At 46.4% G+C, this 21,822-nt stretch overlaps 1 protein-coding gene and 1 pseudogene across 11 annotated transcripts in view; both read left to right on the top strand.

The window, feature by feature from the left end:
• Positions 1-21,822, top strand: part of ANKMY1 (ankyrin repeat and MYND domain containing 1) — a 301,516-nt gene that overhangs the window by 131,508 nt on the left and 148,186 nt on the right. The window lies entirely within an intron of this gene.
• LOC134912325 (5S ribosomal RNA) lies at positions 16,549-16,667 on the top strand (annotated as a pseudogene).

The raw sequence follows: 21,822 nt of genomic DNA, 5'->3' as shown, positions 1-21,822 counted from the left end.
AAGGCATATCACAAAGCATTATTCCCGATTTCCCAAAGGACACCTCACTGGCTCGCTGAGATATTTCTTACAGCAGGTGTAGTCAGAGTCCCGGAAACGCACGGCTTTCCTTCCAGGTGGTGAATATGGAATCTCAGGAATCGTCAGGATACCCAGCACAATCCCGCTTAACGCGTTTCGGTTGTAACCTTTCTCAAAAGCGGATTGTGCTACACTAAAATCTTCCCCTATATATACCCCCTAAAGTCCTCAAACAAGTTTCAGGTGTCATAATGATAATTACAAAGTTTAATTATATTTATGAACAACTCCCGGAACGCATCTGACCCGCAAACATTACTATATGAAGAGAAAGCGGTTTTGTGAGATGTATTGTCTATCTGGAAATGATGTCAGAGGGGTCAAAATGCTTGTTAAACCGCATGAAAATGAATACGAAGCGGCCGGAAATTACATCATCTGAGTTGGAACGCATTTTGAACCGCACGGAAATGAGTGTGCTGCCGGCCGGAAGTCGATGGGAGATGCGATACCATGTGACCGGAAGTGACGGCCGCGGAGGCGCGGCGGTTTTTAAACTTTGTAATTATCATTATGACACCTGAAACTTGTTTGAGGACTTTAGGGGTTATATATAGGGGAAGATTTTAGTGTAGCACAATCCGCTTTTGAGAAAGGTTACAACCGAAACGCGTTAAGCGGGATTGTGCTGGGTATCCTGACGATTCCTGAGATTCCATATTCACCACCTGGAAGGAAAGCCGTGAGTTTCCGGGACTCTGACTACACCTGCTGTAAGAAATATCTCAGCGAGCCAGTGAGGTGTCCTTTGGGAAATCGGAAATAATGCTTTGTGATATGCCTTTTTTATTTGTATAACATGTGAGTGCACTTTTAAAAAAAAAATAAATACCCGTTTGTGTAAGGGCTTGCTGCACTATTTGCTTTTTTCTCTGTTATATGGTACCTGGAGTGGCAGGATATTGAATCCTTAGAAGAAGTGGTCCCCCCCCCCCCCCCCTTTCTTTGATCTTGTGGAATTGGACAGACCGTCTGATATAAAGAAATCACGATATGCCTAAGACCTTGTGGAACCTTGTGAGTGTGATGTATTTGAAATAAGAATCACCACCTCTTGATAAAAAGACTCTACACTATTGTGTGCCTTTTGTCTTCCTCTGTGTGTACTCTAATTGGTATATGCCATTAGAGACACATATTATACAGGTTGTGGCCTCTTGAAGAATTTTTGTATATATAAGTGGCGTGTTAAATCCGGAGAGCGCTAAAGTGGAATATATTACCTGTGTAAAAATTGTTGATTGCACCTCTCAGTTGTGCAGCAGGGCAGCTGCACGACATAATTAATTAAGACTCTCTGTTATATGCTGGCTCAGTGCAATTCACAGACACTGGTGATATTTCCAGGTTTCTTGACTTCCAGAGTTCTTGCGTTCTGAGCGAGTCCCTGCCAGTTCCTGAGCTCCTGTCTAGCAGTGTCTGTCTAGCTGCTTCCAGTGTTGGTTCCTGTGTCGGTTCCTGTGTCCTGCCGTGAAGTGTTCCTGTCCAGAAGTCCTGTGGCTTTGTCTGTGCCTAGTCGAGTTTCTGGCTTCTCGGTGTCCACCGGTCTGTCGTTTGGGATTCTGCCTGTCCTCCGGTTCTGAGAGTCTGTGTCGGCTACATTGGGGGTTCCTGTCCGTTTGCCAGTCTTTGTACCGGTTCCGTGAGTAGCGGCTTTGCCGCGTCCGTCAGCCTAGGCCGCAGTATTCTTTGGTTATAATTTGTTTCTGGTGTTTTGCAGAGGGTTCTGCTTGTGCTGTCACCGCTGGTACACAACGGTATTGTGTCGGCGAGTGGACAGCATTTCCTTTGTTGTTCTTTTCCTTTGGCGGCGTGCCGCACATATATTTAGGTGTAGGGTTGTTAGTAGCCCCTAGCCTTCTGTTTGTTTTAGCTAGAGGTCCCCTTGTTATTATCCTGTCTCGGTTCACGCCTTGTCTCAATCTAAGACCTGGGGGCATCGGAGTTGGGCAGACCTAATCCGCCCTTCAAACGCGGCTGCCGTGGGCCCAAGAAACCATAGTCACTCAGGCGTGAACGGACCACACGGGTGAAACAACGAAGGTAGGGTGCTAGGGGCTATTTCCACACCACACCTTATTTCAGCGTCACGTTCTGGTGCTCAGGACTCACTACGCAACATCTCCCTTGTTCTGAGCACCAGGAACCTAACATTATCACCAGCCATACAACAAAAAAGAAATAAAGCTTTTTCTTTTTTGGCCCAGTCCAGTGTCTTGTCTAGAATCCAGTCCTGTCTAGAATTCAGTGTGCAGAATCCAGTCCGGTGTTTAGAATCCAGTCCTGTCTAGAATTCAGTGTGCGGAATCCAGTCCGGTGTTTAAAAATCCAGTCCTGTCTAGAATTCAGTGTGCAGAATCCAGTCCGGTGTTTAAAAATCCAGCCCAGTCTTGTCTTGTCTAGTTTAAAAATCCAGTCCAGTCTTGTCTTGTCTAGAATCTTGTCTAAGAATCTTGTCTTAGAATCTTGTCTTAGAATCTTGTCTAAGAATCTTGTCTAAGAATTTTGTCTAGAATCTTGTCTTAGAATCGTGTCTAGAATCGTGTTTTGTCTTGTCTAGTTTGAAATCCTCCTATGCCTACTATGCAAGCCCTGCAAGAATCTCTCTCAGCCCTGAACTCTGCTTTCAGTGCTTTGAAACCTGAGCGGATGGAAGTTTTGCAGCAATCCTTAAAGCAACTGCAAAACCTTCTGACCAAAATTTTGCTTATTTTGCCAGAAGTTGTTGAGAGTTCATCCTATAAAAAGACTCTTGCTCACAGTATGGTGACAAGTGAATCCTCAGGTTTAATTAAAGAGAAAAGGTTTAAAAGTTTTCTGCGGCCCAGGCTCTCAGAAGAGGAGCGTCTGCGTCGCAGAAACTTAGATTTATGCCTATATTGTGGGGGTTTAGGCCACTATCTGCAGACCTGTGAGTTGCGCAAGCCAAAGTGTGGCGACAAGTCCTGCCCTCTGGCCAAGTTTAGTCAGGATACAAGACCTACTCCTGTCTCTACTGTGGCAGAGGTACTTGTCACACAACCCACACTAAAAAGCACTCTGTCCTATAATTGGGGTCCTTGGGCTAGGGAGCCCCATTATAGATTCAGGAACCAAAGGAGAATGTTTCTCTCCTCTCTTGATTTTCCTGTTGAAGCAGAGTTGCAAGCCCCTGGAGCGGTGCCCGATGCCCAGGGTCCTGGAGTGGTGCCCGATGCCCAGGGTCCTGAAGTGGTGCCTGATGCCCAGGGTCCTGGAGTGGTGCCCGATGCCCAGGGTCCTGGAGTGGTGCCCGATGCCCAGGGTCCTGGAGTGGTGCCCGGTGCCCAGGATCCTGGAGCGGTGCCCGGTGCCCAGGGTCCTGGAGCGGTACCCGATGCTCAGAGTCCTGGAGCGGTACCCGATGCTCTAGGTTATAGAGGGACATTGAATATTATAGCTCAGGTGTCAATACCAGAAGGGGTCTCAGAAGCTGTTACCCCAGGTAGAGACTTGAAAAGCGCAACTCCAGAGAAGGTGTCTAAAACCATAGTTCTAGAAGGGAACTCGAGAAGCAAAACCCCAGAAGGGATCTTTGAAGTAATATCCCCAAGTGGGGTCTCGAGAGACAAAGCCCCAAAGAAGGGTCTAGAAGTCGCTTCCCCAGGAAAGGACTTAAGAGGCATAGCATTAGTGGAGGTTCTGAAGGTTATAGCTTCAGCAAAAGTCCCGGAAGTCATAGTCCCGGGAGAAGTTTCGATAATTATCGACTCAGAGAGGGAGGCCGACGGCCCGGTCCCTGAGTGGGAGGCCGACGGTCCGGTCCCAGTAAAAGAATCCGAGGTGCTGACCCCAGCGGGGTTCCCGGAGGCCACTGCCCCAGCGGGGTTCGCGGGGTTCCCGGAGGCCACTGCCCCAGCGGGGTTCCCGGAGGCCACTGCCCCAGCGGGGTTCTCGGAGGCCACTGCCCCAGCGGGGTTCCCGAAGGCCACTGCCCCAGCGGGGTTCCCGAAGGCCACTGCCCCGGGTGGGGTTCAGAAAGTCACTGCCCCGGGTGGGGTTCAGAAAGTCACTGCCCTGGGTGGGGTTCAGAAAGTCACTGCCCCGGGTGGGGTTCAGAAAGTCACTGCCCCAGGTGGGGTTCAGAAAGTCTCAGCCTCGAGTAAGGTCAATAGTGACCAGGTCCTAGCAAAGCACTCTAGTCAGTCAGATGGGAAGGAAGCAGATCCTGACTCTGTTGATATCTCAACATCTATAATCTTTGATGGGGACTTAGTCCAATTTCTGGCGCTTTACAAACACTATTACACCATTTTGTTGTTTAGACCATTTCTGGGCATCACTTCAGAGAACCTTGTGGTCTATCTGATATATTCCTTTAGAGGAGAGCCTTTTGAGTGGGCAACCAGCCTAATGAAAGCTGAAGATCCCATTCTTCAGGATCCCCCGGCATTCAGTGATGCAGTTATTAAGAGATATGGTTCCAAAGAAATTGGTTCAGGTTCCTCTAGGTCACCCGTCTTATCTGCTGAGAGTTCACCGTATTCTGTAAATTCGGCACAAGAGTCTCAGCCCGTTGTTTTGACTGCTTTTCTCTCTTCTTCTAATAGTAGTACTTTGCCTGAAAGTTCAGCTCCCAAGGTTAAGAAACCAATCTCTGATTTGAACCCAGCCTTGCTGGGAGGTACCATCAGTTCAGACAATGTTTGGGGAATTACCTTGGTCAGACCTCAAGAACTTTGTAAAAAGAAGAAGAAGAAGAAAAAGAAATGATTATTGACTCTTGCCTTGTTAACAAAAAAACAAAAAAAAAAGATTTTTTTTCTTGTTTCCTTGTTTTGTGTCCAGTGGCCACCGTCAAGGGGGGGGGGGGGGGGGGCACCGTTACAAGGTGTTGTCACAGCTTGTTTCTGTTAGACCAGTGTGTCAGGTTTTTTTTTGTATCCCTTGTTTTGGAAAGTCGGAATTTTGGGGTCCTTTGACCCCTCCTCAAGGGGGGGTAATGTTATGAGCCACGGCTGTGGCTCATTCCTGTTTTGCATTTTTGGTTATGTATTTTGTTATACTTCTGTTCATGTTCCCCGTGGGTGTCATGGGGTGTTCGGAGTTCACCCTTAATGAAAGGGTACTGTTATGAACCACAGGTAGTGGTTCATTCCTATTTTATGTTTATAGTTGTCTTGCAGGCCAGGTTTTCCCGTTGCTCTGGTTTAAGAATATTCTTGTTTGCTGCCAGTGGTGAGTCTGTGTAATTGCAGCTTGTTCCCATGTGTTCAGCCTCACCTGTCTGTTGATTGCACCTGGGAAATATAGTTTTAAGAGGTTATAGGGTGCGCAATAAGATCCAGAAATCAGCTCAGTGATAATATAAATTAAGTTTCACCTACTTCACAGAATTTTCACAATTTTTACACAGGTAATATATTTTACTTTAGCGCTCTCCGGATTTAACACGCCACTTATATATACAAAAATTCTTCAAGAGGCCACAACCTGTATAATATGTGTCTCAGTATTCTTTGGTTATAATTTGTTTCTGGTGTTTTGCAGAGGGTTCTGCTTGTGCTGTCACCGCCGGTACACAACGGTATTGTGTCGGCGAGTGGACAGCATTTCCTTTGTTGTTCTTTTCCTTTGGCGGCGTGCGGCACATATATTTAGGTTTAGGGTTGTTAGTAGCCCCTAGCCTTCTGTTTGTTTTAGCTAGAGGTCCCCTTGTTATTATCCTGTCTCGGTTCACGCCTTGTCTCAATCTAAGACCTGGGGGCATCGGAGTTGGGCAGACCTAATCCGCCCTTCAAACGCGGCTGCCGTGGGCCCAAGAAACCATAGTCACTCAGGCGTGAACGGACCACACGGGTGAAACAACGAAGGTAGGGTGCTAGGGGCTATTTCCACACCACACCTTATTTCAGCGTCACGTTCTGGTGCTCAGGACTCACTACGCAACATCTCCCTTGTTCTGAGCACCAGGAACCTAACAGAGACTACACGTTTTACTCTTACCCACATAATTGCTATACCCGTATAGATTATCTCTGTGTGGACCACAAATATCTATATTTTCTTGTAGATGCCACAATAGGTCAAATAGTTGGCTCTGACCATGCCCCCATTACTCTTATCCTATCTTTACACCACCCTCCCCCGCGCCAATGGCGATGGCGCTTTAATGAGCAATTTCTCCGAGACACAGACTGTCGGACCCAAATAGAAAACACTATTGAGGATTACATTGCTCTTAATTTGACTGACGAGGTCTCCCCAGTGACGGTGTGGGAAGCCCATAAATGCGTAATTCGAGGTAAATGCATCCAACTGGGTTCCCGCCTCAAAAAAACAAAAAACTGGACGCAGTGATGCCCTACTTGCTAAAATTAAACAACTAGAACTCACACATAAATCTACGCTAACTTCTGATGTGTTAGCGGAGCTACAAGAGGCACGATCCTCCCTGAATAGTTTGCTGAATGAGGGCACCCGCAGGGCGTTTCGCTGCTGCCGACATAAATTTCATAGGTGGGGTAATAAACCTGGAAAGCTTCTTGCCCGTGCCCTGCGAGCTCAAAGATCCCTGATTTATCTTAAGGAGATTAAGGATTCCTGTGGTGTGCCTCATGCCTCTGATAATAAGATGGCTGAGATCTTTCATACATATTACACGGATCTCTATAATTTGACATCGCTGCGCTCCCATTGTGAGCAGTCAGTTCATGAAAAGGCAGAAGAGGACTTCCTAGAAGAGATTAAATTCCCGTCACTCTCCGCAGATGTGACATCAGCCTTTGAAGACCCCTTTACAGATAGTGAACTCATGACCGCCCTGAAGTCCTCCCCATCTGGTAAAAGTCTGGGCCCCGATGGCTTCCCCATATCTTATTACAAAATGTTTCAAGATAAACTTCTCCCTCTTTTGCTCCGTGCTTGCAACTCAGTCTCTCCACAGGCCCCTTTCTCGAATCAGTCCTTAGGGGCACACATCACTGTCATACCTAAAGATGGCAATGATCCATCATTGCCGTCCAGTTACAGGCCAATCTCCCTCCTTATCGTAGATGTTAAATTATATGCCAAGCTCATAGCGAACAGCCTGAGTTTATTACTACCAGAGATGATTCATCCTGACCAGGTTGGTTTTGTTCAGGGTAGGGAAGCAAGAGACAACACCATAAGGGTGACTGACCTGATAGCCCATGCAAGATCAGTTAAGACTCCCATGATGCTTCTTTCCATAGACGCTGAGAAAGACTTAGACCGCATAGACTGGGTCTTATGGAAGAGATACTGCGACGACTGGGCCTGGGTGAGGTGTTCTTACAAAAAATCCTTGCGCTGTATCGTGTTCCCTTGGCGCAGGTTCGGATAAACTGACTACTTTCTGACCCAATAACCATCTCTAATGGGACCAAACAGGGATGCCCATTGTCACCATTAATATTTGTTGTCTGCATGGAGGCTCTGGCTAGAGCCATTAGACAGAGCCCTGATATCTCTGGATTGAAAGTGGGTGAAAATGAACATAAGCTTGCGTTATTTGCAGATGACCTCCTGGCGGTCGTTACAAACCCTGCTGTTTCATTACCCAATCTTATGAAAGAATTTTCACGTTTTGGGGCATTATCTAATTTTAAATCGACGGTTCTTAATGTCTCCCTCTCTACTGAATTAGTCTCGTCCCTGAGGGCTGCGTTTCCCTTCACATGTCATCCCACTCATATTAAATACTTAGGCATTTTAATCCCCTCCTCTCTATCTACTACAGTCAGTTTAAATAATCTCCCTTTAATGCGGAAGCTGCCGGGGGAAATGACGCAGTGGCTCAAGCAGAAATTTTCCTGGTTAGGCCGTATGAGTATTGTGAAAATGAATATACTACCAAGATTGCTATATCTTTTTCAGACTATCCCCTTGAAGCTCCCCCGTCAGTTTCTGGTAGACACACATAAGGCAAGTAGCCGATTTGTTTGGGGTGGCAGGAAACCCAGGTTTAAACATTGCTACTTATTTTATGGGAGAGCCCACGGGGGCCAACAGTTACCCATGATATCGGCATATTATCAGGCTACGATTTTGAATAGGATCCTAGACTGGTCACGACCTGACGCCAGTTCCAAACAGTGGGTAGACTTGGAGAGACGGTCCTCGGGTCTATATTTGCAGGCAGTACCTTGGCTTAGGATCATTGTCCGCTCCTCACATTTGACGGTTGGACCCACTTTGGCTCTCTGGAGAGTTCTACGTTATAAATTAGGTCTTTCTTCATCAAATTCTCTGCTTCTGCCATTTCTTAACAACCCATTGTTTGTGCCGGGTCTTGGAGGAGGCGCGGCCGCCAGATGGAAGGTGGCGGGCTTGACTAGGATATCACATTTGCTCTCAGGGGGAAAGGTTAAATCTTTAAATGAACTCAGGGAGGGCACTGATATTCCTGCGACTGACTTTTGGTTCTGTCTCCAGACCCGTCACTATTTTGTCACAAAGGACAGCTGCTGCACTAACAGGGGACATCACACCTTTTGAAGCAATGTGTTCCAAATCTTCCGAACCCACCCATGTTATATCGGGTATATCGGGTATATATAAGATATTATTGCATGGTCATTTCACGGGAGTTCCCACTTTTTGTACAACATGGGGGGACACTGACCTTATACCTCGAGGGATACATATTAATTGGAAAAAACATTGTGAGACTATGTCGCGTTGCTCTACAAGTTTCGAGGTGATGGAAACACAATATAAACTGCTTACTAGGTGGTATCGATGTCCCTCCCTTTTGCATAAGTTCTTTCCTTCGGTGTCCCCCCTGTGTTGGAGGTGTGGTAGAGAACGAGGCACCCTCATTCACATATGGTGGGACTGCCCTCTGATTGCTGCCTTTTGGGACAGGGTTATACAAATTTCCTCTGAAATCTTAGGGTTTTAGGCTCCTACTGAGCTTGACTTCTGGCTTCTCTCCCATACTGCAATACCACTAGCAAAATACAAACACTCCCTTCTCAAACATCTTAATAACGCAGCGAGAGCTGTAGTGCCTGTTCACTGGAAGTCTCCGAACCCCACCGGGATCTGGGAATGGTTCCAGAGGATAGAATTTTATAGAGCCATGGAGGATATTTTTCATTCAGTACTGGAAAAACACTCTGATTATGTTGCTACGTGGTCCTCTTGGCTGGATTTTAAATCGACCTCCACCTACAAAGACCAGATCCCACTAGACTCATCATGACACCGATTACCTCTGTAGACCACTTCACTGAATAGACTTCACACTTGTAATTAGATGCGATTGGTTAGCTCACTCATCCCCCCCCCTCTGACTCTACCCTCTCTCTCCCTCTACCCTTTGTCTTGTCTTCTTCTTATTAATATAAGTTGTGATTTCAATGTTCTTTTTTGTTTTCTATACACACTGAACATGTTATTGCTGATCCTCTGATATATAATGAAAACTTAGCTACTTCCTTGACGGATCAATTATATATATTACTTTTTCGTCTTCTTTGTGTATTGTTGATGTTATACCAACGTACTGTCATATGTTGTTCTGCTGATCTATGTGTTCGTACGATATTTAATTATTTGTAACATATTCATTTCTTTTGAAAAACCAAAATAAAGAATATATAAATAACGTAAATTAGGGACACTATCGCATGAGAAAATGTGAATAGAATAGAATTGCACTACTGTGTGGCGTAATTTGAATTGGGGATACTATTGCAATGCACCTTCCCAGCAAGAACACACCCCTTTTTGGGCTGTGCGCCGAATGTGCGCACTGTTCCTATTTAAAATATAGGTGGTAAGAACACCAAAATGAGGACTGCTATGGGTGAGGGGTGATAGTGCTGGGAAAGGGGCGCAGGGTCAGAGGTAGAGCTAGGGGCGGTGCTAGGGGGTACCAGCCAAAATCTCGCCTAGGGCATCATATTGGTTAGGACCGGCTCTGAGTAAACCTCACAATACAAAGGTACTGAAAAGTTTATCTCTTCTCTGAAATTTGGCCAGATAGAACAACAATCAGAATGGCCGGGTTTCGCAGACCCAGCGTTAACAGTGAAGGGTTAAAACCATAGGTAAGAGACCTGGGGCAAATATACCTGCCTTCTGCAACTATTCCAGTGATCCTGTCACTATATATATATATATATATATATATATATATATATATATACACACACCAAATCTGAGGGCGCTAATGACTTATTAATCTATTACAGACAGTCACAATAATTTAAAAAATGTATTCATAAAACACAATGTTATCTCCATTTCATAGTGTCAAATAACATTATCACCATACAGGATGGATATTCAATCTGACATCTATAGATTTCAATATACACCAATTAGGTTTGATCAAATGCAGAACCCAATTCCAATATACACCAATTAGGTTTAATCAGATGTAGAACCCGACGCGTTTCGTCCCTTAGGACTTCCTCAGGGGTATTAGATCAAAATATGTCTGAGGCTAATAACTCCAGACGAAATCCATATTTATAAGATCAAGATAAGCCTACACCAATATTGGACCAATCGGACTCATAGACTGAAACCGAAGTGACAATTCCTTTGACTATTATTTATTAAAATAGTCAAAAAGAATGGAGTAGGTCTATAAATTTATATCAGACCCATGTACTGTGTGTTTTTACGCAACACTGGATTGATAAAAATTTGTTGGCCTCAAATCATGTAGTTTGAGTGCTTCAGAGGTGGCAGCATTGAAGCACTCAAACTACATGATTTGAGGCCAACAAATTTTTATCAATCCAGTGTTGCGTAAAAACACACAGTACATGGGTCTGATATAAATTTATAGACCTACTCCATTCTTTTTGACTATTTTAATAAATAATAGTCAAAGGAATTGTCACTTCGGTTTCAGTCTATGAGTCCGATTGGTCCAATATTGGTGTAGGCTTATCTTGATCTTATAAATATGGATTTCGTCTGGAGTTATTAGCCTCAGACATATTTTGATCTAATACCCCTGAGGAAGTCCTAAGGGACGAAACGCGTCGTGTTCTACATCTGATTAAACCTAATTGGTGTATATTGGAATTGGGTTCTGCATCTGATCAAACCTAATTGGTGTATATTGAAATCTATAGATGTCAGATTGAATATCCATCCTGTATGGTGATAATGTTATTTGACACTATGAAATGGAGATAACATTGTGTTTTATGAATACATTTTTTAAATTATTGTGACTGTCTGTAATAGATTAATAAGTCATTAGCGCCCTCAGATTTGGTGTGTATGTAATATTTTTGAATCCTTGCTGACGGGGGATTCTTCTAGAGGTGCTGCTTATATATCCCGAGCGCAATTTGGTACCATTCTTGTGTATGTATATATATATATCGTATATACTCGAGTATAAGTCGACCCGAATATAAGCCAAGGCAACTAATTTTACCACAAAAAAATGGGAAAAATTATTGACTCGAGTATAAGCCTAGGGTGGGAAATGCACGATGCCAGGGGTTTTCAAGCTCAGGGTGTCATGCTCGTTGCCAGGGGTTTCATGCGGTAGGTGTTATGCTTGTTGCCAGGGGGTAATGCTTGTTGCTAGGACTGTGCCCCCAGTGCCACATATACCCCCAGTGACAGATATCCCCCCACAGTGCCAGATAAAAACATGCCCCCCTGTTGATTTGCCCCCAGTAGTTGTACCCCGTTTCTTTGCCCCCAGTAGATGTGCCCCCTCTTTCTTTGCCCCCAGTAGTTGTGCCCCCTCTTTCTTTGCCCCAGTAGTTGTGCTACCTCTTTCTTTGCTCCCAGTAGTTGTGCCCCCTCTTTCTTTGCCCCATGTTGCCGCTTACAAACACACACACACACACACACACACACACACACAATAATAAAAACAATACTTACCACTGCCCCGCTCCTGCTTCCCGACCGCTTCTTCTTCTTCTTCTGCTGCTGCTGCTTCGTCCTTCTGGCCGCCCGCTCCTCTCTATGGGAGAAACGTCATGACGTCTCTCCCATAGCAGTGCCGCACAGACACTAGAGGTCATTAATGACCTCTAGTGTCTGTCCCTGGAGCCGGCTGCAGCGGACGCCCACACAGCCCACGGCGTCTGCTGCAGCCATGGAGCTGCGGGGTGCTAACTCGAGTATAAGCCAAGGGGGGCTTTTTCAGCATAGAAAAATGTGCTGAAAAAGTCGGCTTATACTCGAGTATATACAGTAAATATAGAAATTATTATTATTTTCTCTTACGTCCTAGAGGATGCTGGGGACTCCAAAAAGGACCATGGGGTATAGACGGGATCCGCAGGAACATGGGCACACTAAAAGACTTTGACTGGGTGTGAACTGGCTCCTCCCTCTATGCTCCTCCTCCAGACCTCAGTTAGATTCTGTGCCCAGGAGTGACTGGACACACACTAGGGGAGCTCTACTGAGTTTCTCTGGAAAAGACTTATGTTAGGCTTTTTTATTTTCAGGGAGACCTGCTGGCTTCAGGCTCCCTGCATCGTGGGACTGAGGGGAGAGAAGTCAGACCTACTTCTTCTTAGTTAAAGGCTCTGCTTCTTAGGCTACTGGACACCATTAGCTCCAGAGGGTTCGATCACTTGGTGCGCCTAGCTGCTTATTCCCGGAGCAAACGCCGTCACCCCCCTCACAGAAGCCAGAAGAAAGAAGCCGGGTGAGTATTAGAAGAACAGAAGACATCAGACGGCAGAAGACTTCAGTAACGGTACAGCGCAGCGGTAGCGCTGCGCTCCATGCTCCCACACACATCACCAACGGCACTCACAGGGTGCAGGGCGCTGGGGGGGAGCGCCCTGGGCAGCAGTTACTGAGGGTCAATTTAACTGGCAGAAGGCATATTCGGTGCCCGGGCACCGTATACAATACCCCCGCCAGTATAATAAATTAAAATTTGAGCGGGACTACATAGCCGCACAGCTCACCAGCGCCATTTTCTCTCTCCACAGCCACTGCAGAGACGCTGGCCCGGACCTCCAAGCTCCTTACAAGTAACAAGGGTGCAAAACGGGGGGGGGGGGGGGGGGCACAGGCAATTTGGTGCTTTATATGTGTTTATTTTACAGCACAAACAACATATATTATCTGTTTTGTAGTATATGGGCGCTGGGGTGTGAGCTGGCATACTCCCTCTGTGTTCTCTCTACAGGCTCCCCTTTGTTTGTGGCCCGTGTGAGTGTGGGTGTGTCGGCACTGCGTGTCGACATGTCTGAGGCTGAGTGTTCCTCCCCGGAGGAAGTTACTGGGGGCGCAGATAAAGGTTTGGGAATGACTCTGTCGGCACAGCCGACTGCTGATTGGGCGAATATGTTGAGTACAGTGAATGCAAATGTGGTATTATTGTCTAAGAGGCTAGATAAATCTGATTCTCAGACACAAGCATGGAGGAAATCCATGGAGGACGCTCTGTCTCGGGTACAGACCCCCTCGGGGTCACAAAAACGTTCATTTACCCAGATGGCAGATACAGATACCGACACAGACTCTGATTCCAGTGTCGATTTCAATGAGGCTACTTTACATCCAAAGGTAGTTAAGAGTATACAGTACATGATTGTGGCTATTAAAGATGTTTTGCACATTTCTGAAGAGGCCCCTGTTCCAGATGAGAGGGTTTCCCCCCTCTCATGAACTGAACGCTCTTTGTGAAAAGGCTTGGGAGTCGCCTGACAAAAGGTGGCAGATTCCCAAGAGAATTTTATGGCATATCCTTTCCCCTCTGACGACAGGGAGAAATGGGAGTCGTCTCCCAATGTGGACAAGGCTCTATCCCGATTGTCCAAAAAGGTGGTGCTTCCGTCTCTTGACACGGCTGCCCTCAAGGATCCAGCGGATCGCAAGCAGGAGACGGCATTGATGGCCATTTTCGTTACTACTGGTGCCTTACTCAGACCTGCTGTGGTGTCGGCATGGGTGAGTAGTGCTATTGCTAAGTGGGCTGATAATTTAGCTTCTGATATGGATACCCTTGATAAGGATAACATTCTTTTGACTCTTGGTTATATCAAGGACGCTGCAGATTACCTAAAGGATGCGGCGAGGGATATTGGCCTCTTGGGATCAAGAGCCAATGCCATGGCGGTCTCGGCCAGGAGGGCGCTGTGGATTCATCAATGGAATGCTGATGCCGACTCCAAGAAAGCTATGGAAGCTCTTCCTTTTAAAGGTAGTGTCTTGTTTGGTGAAGGCCTTGCTGACCTGGTGTCTACCGCTACTGCAGGTAAGTCATCTTTTCTTCCTTATGTTCCCACACAACAGAAAAAGGCGCCCCATTATCAGATGCAGTCCTTTCGGCCTAATAAATACAAAAAAGGAAAGGGCTCGTCCTTCCTCGCTTCAAAGGGTAGAGGAAGGGGAAAGAGGTCACCTGCCGTGCCTGGCACCCAGGACCAAAAGTCCTCCCCCGCCTCTACCAAGTCCAACGCATGACACTGGAGCTCCCCTGCGGGAGTCTGTGCAGGTGGGGGGCCGTCTCCGATTCTTCAGTCAGGTCTGGGTTCAATCGGCCCTGGATCCTTGGGTTTTAGACATAGTCTCCCAAGGGTAGAAGCTGGAGTTTCAGGAGATACACCCCCCCCCCCGCTGCTTTTTCAAGTCGGCCTTGCCAGTTTCTCTTCCAGAAAGGGAAGTAGTAAATGCTGCAATACAAAAGCTGTGTCAACAGAGGGTCATTGCACCGGTTCCCCCGTCCCAACGGGGGGAAGGGTTCTATTTGAGCCTCTTTGTCGTGCCGAAGCCGGACGGCTCGGTCAGACCGATTCTGAACCTAAAATCCCTCAATCCATACTTGAAAACTTTCAAGTTCAAGATGGAATCTCTTCGAGCTGTGATCTCCAGCCTAGAAGGGGGGGATTTTATGGCGTCAGTCGACATAAAGGATGCCTACTTACACGTCCCGATACATCCTCCTCATCAGGCCTTCCTAAGATTTGCGGTGCAGGATTGTCATTACCAATTTCAGACGTTGCCATTTGGGCTTTCCACGGCCCCGAGGGTGTTTACCAAGGTAATGGCGGAAATGATGGTACTCCTTCGCATGCAGGGGGTCACAATTATCCCATACTTGGACGATCTCCTGATAAAGGCGAGATCAAAGGAAAAGTTGCTCAGAAATGTGGAACTCTCCCTGTCGGTCCTGCGAAATCACGGTTGGATTCTAAATTTGCCAAAGTCTCAGTTGATCCTCACAACTCGGCTGCCCTTCTTGGGCATGATCCTAGACACGGAACTACAGAGAGTATTTCTTCCGGCGGACAAAGCTAGGGAAATACAGACCATGGTCAAGGAGCTTTTGAGACCGCCAAGAGTGTCAATTCATCAATGCACTCGTGTGCTAGGGAAGATGGTTGCGGCTTACAAAGCCATTCCGTTTGGCAGGTTTCATGCCCGGGTTTTTCAGTGGGATCTGCTGAACAAATGGTCCGGGTCTCACCTGCACATGCACCGGAAAATAAGTCTATCTTCTAGGACCAGGATTTCTCTCCTGTGGTGGCTGCAAGGTTCTCACCTTCTAGAATCTCACCTTCGGAATCCAGGACTGGGTTCTGCTGACCACAGATGCAAGTCTCCGAGGCTGGGGTGCTGTCTCCACCTACACTTATTTCAGCGCAAGTCAAAGCCCCTATAGCTATACAAAGACTTATAATATGACGCCCTCGGACACCACTTCCATTTTTTGAAACCAGAAGTGAGGTACTAAATACCTCATGAACTGCATATGATTCACCCTTTCCCCTCTATGATTGGTCCCTACAATGAAACCACTCCCCCTTATTGGCCTTAAATAGACAGTCTTCCACTACCACCTCACACAGTGAACAAGCCACCTTCTGGTGAAACGGCCGTCTGTATTTAGTGGTGCTGAACAGTGCACGGTTCAGCCAACCTACCTCCTGGTATCGTATAATTGACCTAATTTTTGGTTATCTAATTATCTAATATCCAGTAATCTGCTATTTTTTCTTCTATCTAAATATTCAACATTTTTAGTGAATGCTCTTTAGTCTTATTCTTATATTGTATTCTATTATTGTTATATAGATGGTTAATTTATTTCTACAAACCATAACACTTTGTTTAAAAAAACTCTTTTTTGGATCACATATGACTATGGGATATCTCCAATAGCGAATTTTTGTTCCTTACTGCTGTACCCTAGAGGCATTGCCAATAGCAAAATTTTTAATTTGATTGTCTATTAGGAAACTTTAAGATACCTGTGTAATTCCACACTAATTTTCAATAGGCCCAGGTAACCCGCCCCCCTCATCCACTGTCCGCTATATCTCTATATGACAGTGGACAGTAGAAGGCGGGCCCTGAACCTAGTTGTTTCCTGTATCTTGCTTTTTCAGTACTCTCTCATCCAGATGCCAGTCATATAATTTCTCTGCATTAGGAAAGTAACAGAGAGACTGTGCACAATAATGGACAGCAGAAGTACTCCTTTTGGTATGTGCCAATAACCATACACCCTCTCATTCACAACCTATGTGATATTACTGCCATATCTCACTGGTTACGCCCAATCTCACCTGATCTTGGAAGCTAAGCAGTGAGGAGCCTGAATAGTACCTAGATGGGAGACCGCTAGGGAATCTTAGGTGCAGTAATAAATACCTTTGTCGTCATGTGAAAAGAAGAAGTGTTGGAGCAACCTTTGACCCTTGCCGGTTTCACATCTTTATTCCTTTCTCAATCTGTCTGATCCTAGACTCACTTAGAGTTTCTTCTTTCACTGTACATGTTGACCAGAAACTTAGCAATAGCAACCTAATCTCTACCAGGATACCAGGATACATCATCACAATAGGCATTGGTTAATGGACCAAAATTCTTAGTCTAAACTGTTATATCAAATGCCTTTGTGCCATATGTTGGAATTTTCTCTGTTATGTTGAAATTGAATTTCTGATATTTTCATCAAAGGTGTCACTGTCTCCTAGATACCGATATAAATTGGAGAACTGTTACTCCTATTTATATCTTTTTTTCTTATTATTAATAATATAGAATCTGTCTTCAGATTCAAAAGATATTAGTGGAGAGAGGTTAAAAATTCTTTATGACCTTCTCCCAAAATATTATATGTGTGTTTGTCGGTGTACCATAATCTTATCATATTCTAATTAAAAGTTAAGTTTTATTTTTAAGCGTGCCCCAACACAGAGTCTCTCTTTTCTCTTTTAAATACTGACACGTACTCTTGACTCTGGGTGCACCACCAACAACAATAATTCCTTGGATACCGATTACAGGCATCTCTTATGCATATGCACTGTTGGTTACAAGGGACAAATTTGATAAAAGCCCTTTATAAAGAGATTGTTTTTAGTCCTGTGCGGCACCAAACCAACCTTTTTCTGTGCTGTCACACAAGGAAGAAATTTCCAGGGAAAATGGTCAAGCCAGGAATCTTGTCTCCACATAAATGTTCTCGAGTTAAGAGCCATTTACAACGGTCTCCTGCAAGCGAAGAACCTTCTTCAGGGTCTCCCTGTCCTGATCCAGTCGGACAGTATAACAGCGGTGGCGTACATAAACCGCCAAGGCGGAACAAGGAGCAGGGCGGTAATGGAGGAGGCCACAAGAGTTCTCCGCTGGGCGGAACAGCACGTGAGCGCACTGTCAGCAGTCTTCCTTCCGGGCGTGGACAACTGGGAAGCAGACTTCCTCAGCAGACACGATCTCCTTCCAGGAGAGTGGGCTCTTCATCAAGAGGTATTTGCAGAAGTGACAAGGAGTTGGGGAATTCCTCAAATAGACATGATGGCATCTCGCCTCAACAAGAAGCTTCTGAGGTATTGTTCCAGGTCAAGGGACCCCCAAGCCAGTGCAGTGGACACCCTGGTAACTCCGTGGGTGTTTCAGTCGGTGTATTTGTTCCCTCCTCTTCCTCTCATTCCAAGAGTGTTAAAGATTTTAAGACGAACAAGGGTTCAGGCAATACTCGATGTTCCAGATTGGCCACGGAGGGCCTGGTATCCGGATCTTCACGAGATCCTTGGCCGCTTCCTCTAAGAGAGGACCTGTTGCTGCAGGGGCCATGCGTGTTTCCGGACTTACCGCGGCTGCGTTTGACGGCGTGGAGGTTGAACGCCAAATCCTAGCTCGTAAAGGTATTCCCGGGGAGGTCATCCCCACTCTCCTTAAGTCACGGCAAAACATTATCACCGTATTTGGAGAAAATATGTGTCGTGGTGTGAAACCAAAGCGGCTCCTGTGGAGGAGTTTCATTTGGGTCGGTTCCTCCATTTTTTGCAGCAGGCGTGGATGCAGGCCTGAAATTGGGTTCCATCAAAGTGCAAATTTCGTCTTTATCTATTTTCTTTCAAAAAGAATTGGCCGTCCTTCCTGAGGTTCAGACTTTCGTGAAGGGGGTGTTGCATATCCATCCTCCGTTTGTGCCACCCGTGGCACCGTGGGATCTTGAAGTGTTGTTACAGTTTCTTATGTCTCACTGGTTTGAACCTTTGCGAAAGGTTGAGTTAAAGTTTCTCACTTGGAAAGTGGTCATGCTTTTGGCTTTGGCCTCTGCCAGACGAGTGTCAGAATTGGCGACTTTGTCTCACAAGAGCCCGTATTTGATTTTTCATGTGGATAGAGAGGAATTGAGGACTCGTCAACAATTTCTGCCGAAGGTGGTTTCTTCGTTTCACATAAATCAATTTATTGTGGTACCTGTGGCTACGGAGGCTGTGGCAGTCCCAAAATCTCTTGATGTCGTAAGAGCTTTGAAAATTTATGTCGCCAGAACGGCTCTTGTTAGGAAAACGGAAACACTGTTTGTCCTGTATGCCTCCAATAAGATTGGAAATCCTGCTTCCAAGCAGACCATTGCACGCTGGATTTGTAATACGATTCAGCACGCTCATTCTTCAGCTGGGTTGCCGTTGCCGAAGTCATTATAGGCCCATTCTACCAGGAAGGTGGGCTTGTCTTGGGCGGCTGCCCGAGGGGTCTCGGCACTTCAACTTTGCCGAGCAGCTACGTGGTCGGGTTCAAACACTTTTGCTAAGTTCTATAAGTTTGATACCCTGGCTGAGGAGGACCTCATGTTTGCTCAATCGGTGCTGCAGAGTCGTCCGCACTCTCCCGCCCGGTCTGGAGCTTTGGTATAGACCCCATGGTCCTTTTGGAGTCCCCAGCATCCTCTAGGACGTAAGAAAAAATAGGATTTTAATACCTACCGGTAAATCCTTTTCTCCTAGTCCGTAGAGGATGCTGGGCGCCCATCCCAGCGTGGACTGTTTCTTGCAGTTTGTATTGATACTTGTTGTTTTCGGTTGCACAAAGGTTGTGTATCAGTTGTGTTCAGCTTGTTGCTGTTGTTAGTTCATACTGTTATCTGGTATTCTTGCTAATCCAGTTGTACGGTGTGTTTGTGGTGTGGGCTGGTATGTTTTTTGCCTTAGTTTAACAAAAATCCTTTCCTCGAAATGTCCGTCTCCCCTGGGCACAGTTCCTATAACTGAGGTCTGGAGGAGGGGCATAGAGGGAGGAGCCAGTTCACACCCAGTCAAAGTCTTTTAGTGTGCCCATGTTCCTGCGGATCCCGTCTATACCCTATGGTCCTTTTGGAGTCCCCAGCATCCTCTACGGACTAGGAGAAAAGGATTTACCGGTAGGTATTAAAATCCTATTTTCATTATATATAATATGTGTGTATGTATGTGTGTATATATATATATATATATATATATATATATATATGCACAAATAAGGATGCACTCACCAGACTTCTCCAGGGTGAAATTGATAGATTTTAATCCAGACAGCACATACTCACAAACAGAAGGTCAACGTTTCGGCTCACAGCAGAGCCTTTGTCAAGACCAGATTACCAGGTTGCAACCTGGAGGAGTCTGGCTAGTGCATCCTTATTTGTGCACATGTATCGTGGAACTTTGTTCTGATAGGACCTGTTCCTGGATTTTGCACCCCAGCAACTGTGATTATTAACGACATGTAAGTGCGGCTCTTCTACAATGGATATATATATATATATATCAGAGGCGGAACTACCGTCAGTGCAACCAGTGCGTTGCACTGGGGCCCGCCACTGTCCAGGGGCCCAAAGCATGTAATGAGTCAAACTAACTCATTACATGCCTGTGTGCTGCGGGCAACCGCTGCCCACAGCACACAGCCGCCCGGAGAGGAGAGGAGAGGAGCGCAGCGGACACGGGGGGAAGGAGGGGGAGGGAGGGGGAGGAGAGAGCCGCGGCAGCGCTTTATTACTGGTGGAGGCGCTGCTGCTGTCCCTCTGCTTTACTATAGGCTGTCTTCCGCCACTGTGAAGCGCATCCCAGCATTCACAGCGGTGGAGAACAGCCTATGCTGAAGGACTGGGACAGCAGCAGCAGCGCCTCCACCAATAACACAGCACTGCTGCGGCTCCCTCCTCCACCTCCCTCCTACTCCTTCTCTCCTGCCCGGGGTCTCTGGAGATGCTGCACCGAGGAGCCTAAGCCAGCGGAGAGAGTAAGTTATAATTCTTTCTTTCTTTCTTTCTTTCTTTCTTTCTTTCTTCTTTCTTCATGTGCAAAAAGGGGGACTGTCTGCCGTAATGTGTAAAAAGGGGGAATCTGCCTGCCGCAATTGTAAAAAGGGGACGCTGTCTGCAGTTATGTGTAAAAAGTGCACGCTGTTTGCCGTTATGTGTAAAAGGGGGACGCTGTCTGCCTTAATGTGTAAAAAGGGGACGCTGTCTGCCATAATGTGTAAAAAGGGGACGCTGTCTGCAGTTATGTGTAAAAAGTGCACGCTGTCTGCCGCTATGTGTGAAAAGGGCATGCTGTCTACCATTATGTGTAAAAAGTAGAGATGAGCGGATTCGGTTTTACTCGGATTTACTCGGTTCTCAAAACGGCATCTTATTGGCTCACGGATGTCACGTGTTTTGGATAGCCAATCAGATGCCGTTTTGAGAACCGAGTAAATCCGAGTCAAACCGAATCCGCTCATCTCTAGTAAAAAGGGGACGCTGTCTGCCGTTATGTGTAAAAAGTGCACGCTGTCTGCTGCTATGTGTAACAAGGGCACGCTGTCTGCCGCTATGTATAGCAAGGGCACGCTGTCTGCAGTTATGTGTAAAAAGTGCACGCTGTCTGCTGTTATGTGTAAATAGGGGGACGCTGTCTGCCTTAATGTGTAAAAAGGGGACGCTGTCTGCCGTAATGTGTAAAAAGGGGACGCTGTCTGCCGTAAGGTGTTAAAAGGGGAATCTGTCCGCCGTAAGGTGTAAAAGGGTCTCTACCTGGTGTAGTGGTGCTACTGTGCGGCGTAATTTGAATAATGGAGACTACTGTGCACCGTTTTATGAATTGGTATTATTTTGTGGCCACACCCCTTCCCCATGAAGCCACGCCCCTATGTATTTTTTCGCGCGCCTACGGCACGCACTGCCCCTGTTTTGCATGCAGGGGTGGAGCTCCAATGCTGTTTCTTGCACACAGTGCTAAAATGTTGAGTTACGGCACTGTTGCTAGGTATCCATTTCTCTGGCCCTGAGCAGGACCCCCTCACCAGATCCTCTCCAGGGGTGAGGGGGTGCACTTGGATGAGATGAGGGGGGGGCACAGCATTTTGTCGCACTTGGGCCCACCGCTCGCTAGTTCCGCCACTGAGAGGGGCCATGGGCCAGTGTTGGAGTACTCCTCTTGTCATGGACATAATGTCTTCTAAGGGCTTCTTGTCCAAGGCCTCCCAAAAGTAGAAGGGTCCTCCGATGCTTATTGTTTTTCACTGGAACTTCCTAATGATCCTGCC

Source organism: Pseudophryne corroboree, chromosome 4 (assembly GCF_028390025.1).
Source record: "Pseudophryne corroboree isolate aPseCor3 chromosome 4, aPseCor3.hap2, whole genome shotgun sequence".
In the NCBI taxonomy this organism is placed as follows: Eukaryota; Metazoa; Chordata; class Amphibia; order Anura; family Myobatrachidae; genus Pseudophryne; species Pseudophryne corroboree.
Note: the sequence above shows the minus strand (reverse complement) of the source record. Positions and strands in the feature narration are given on the sequence as shown.